Source organism: Petaurus breviceps, unplaced genomic scaffold (assembly GCF_028583685.1).
Source record: "Petaurus breviceps papuanus isolate PSGF00001 unplaced genomic scaffold, PetGlider_PUasm1.0 126, whole genome shotgun sequence".
NCBI classification, from domain to species: Eukaryota; Metazoa; Chordata; class Mammalia; order Diprotodontia; family Petauridae; genus Petaurus; species Petaurus breviceps.
Window position 1 is genome coordinate 73,835,867 of NW_027185655.1, and position 2,126 is coordinate 73,837,992.

The 2,126-nt window shown below is 36.8% G+C and overlaps 1 pseudogene; it reads right to left on the reverse strand.

Annotated features, from left to right (window-relative positions):
• Positions 1-1,027: 1,027 nt before the first annotated feature.
• Positions 1,028-1,787, reverse strand: LOC138170540 (S-phase kinase-associated protein 1 pseudogene; annotated as a pseudogene).
• Between the last annotated feature and the right edge of the window lie 339 nt (positions 1,788-2,126).

A 2,126-nucleotide genomic window follows, 5' to 3' on the forward strand; every position in this document is an offset into this window, starting at 1 on the left:
TTCCAATCCCTCTGATCTTTTAATGTAGAAGCTGCTATGTGCTGTGTAATCTTTACTGTAGTTCCATGATATATTTCAAACTTTATATTTTGTTTGACTTACTCTTGATGTAGCATCGAATCCTTAGCTTCAATTTGACTGATTCCAATCTTTAGAGATTTGTTTTTCTCAGTTAGTTTTTGAAGCTCCTTTTCTAGAGAGGTATTTTCTCCAGTTATATTTTGAACCTCCCATCCCAGTTCACAAATGTTTTCTTTTTAAAATCACCTTTTATTTATTTTGTTATCATATGCAATACCTAGCCATTTTTTTAAAACAATGAGCTGAACTCATTTCACAGATAAGTAGTGAGATGAATTCTCCCCCCCCCCCCCGCAAATGGGAATACTGATTAGTAAAGGATGACCACACCATCTAGGTTAAGTGTCTTGTTTAATTATGAAAAGCTTAACAACTTTTAACTATTTCACATTTCTACCAAATAAGCACAAGCTGCCTACTGGTTAGTAACTGGGCATCCAGTGAGCAAAAAACACTCAAGCTTGACAGCATTCAGAAAGACACATCCAATTTAGGAAGGCTTATCTGCTATATACTGCAGAGCTAGTCTTAATCTACACCAGTAGTTCTCTACATTTTCACTGAGGAATTGGAAAAAAAAAACATCCGTGAAGAAAAACCATTCACAACATTTACCTCAATTAGCCTTTTGCCTGTTTCAAGCTCATGAATAAAAATAACACTTTGTTACTTCTATTGTGGAAAACTTTTGCAAGTGGTCTTATTTACAATGCCAACGTTCCTTAAAGGGAAAGTCAGATAGCAAGAAATTAAAGTTTAAAGCTGGACAATAACTAGACAAACTGCTTTACAAAATAAGAAAAGGAAAGCCAAAAGTGCTACTTTCCATACAGAACCCACACAGTTTCAGTTTTATTCACATCAAAGTAAAAAGTCTTTTGATTATACTGGTTAAAACAGCCACAGGATTAGACTCTGGAACTTTTAGACTCTAGACTTTTCAAAAAACACTACACATGCAATGGGAATGATCAATATCCTGCTAATACAACTGATTTGCTGCTGCATTTATCTAATATTAACAAATATAAACAGAGCAGTGCAACTAGTTATTTGGAACAATCCTTACAGTTTTACAATGTCAACAGGCAAAAAACTTCACTTTTCTTCACACCACTGGTTCTCTTTGTGTGCTTGGGCTTCTTCCTCTTCAGTAAAGTCATTCTTGATATTGAATGTTTTGCGAATCTCTTCTGGAGTTTTCCCCTTGATCATATTTGCATCAGTCTTGTATGTAACATCAAGCAAACCTTTACTGTCTAAGTAGTTTGCAGGCAGAAAAAGTTCAAAAAGGGTTCCTTGGTCAACTTTCAGGAATTTTTGGTCCCAAACAGGAATATCATCTGTTCTCTTCTCTTTGTCCTCATAATCCTCAGGAGGAGGAGGATCATGCTTGTGGTCGGTGCACCACTGAATTACCTTTTTTAATATTGCTGCATTAACATTTGGTAGAGGAACTGGATCATCATCCCCTTCATCATCCATTCCCAGATCTTCCAACATGGTCTTGATAGCTACAGACTGTCTTGCAATTTCAACATCAACTTCAAATATCCCTCCATCAGAACTCTGCAACTTAATTGAAGGCATGGTTCTGGATCCCCAGAGGCCCTGGGGGGCAAGCTGGTGGAGCCGAGAAGATCGGGTGGTCTCAGGGGCAAGCTGCGAGGAAAGAATCACCCCGAGATAGCATGCAGCAACAAGACCACTACGAATTTTTTTGTTTTTAAAGATTTCTTTTCTTTGGTGAGATTTTTTTTTCCAATTTGGTCAATGTACATTTAAATTTATCTTCTACCTCTCTAATTTGGATTTTAAAATTTTTTCTTGAACTCCTCCAAGAATGCTTTTTTGGCTTGAGACAAGTTCATATTTCCTTCTGTAGCCTCAGGTGTGAGTATACAGTCCATGTTGTCCTCTGAATTTTGTTGTTCTTGGCCACTACAATAAGATTGTATTGTTCTAGATTTCACAGTTTCCTTCTTATCCATTGTGATTGTCTCTGTCCTGAAATTTTAGAGTAGATTTATGCCTCTGGGGTACAA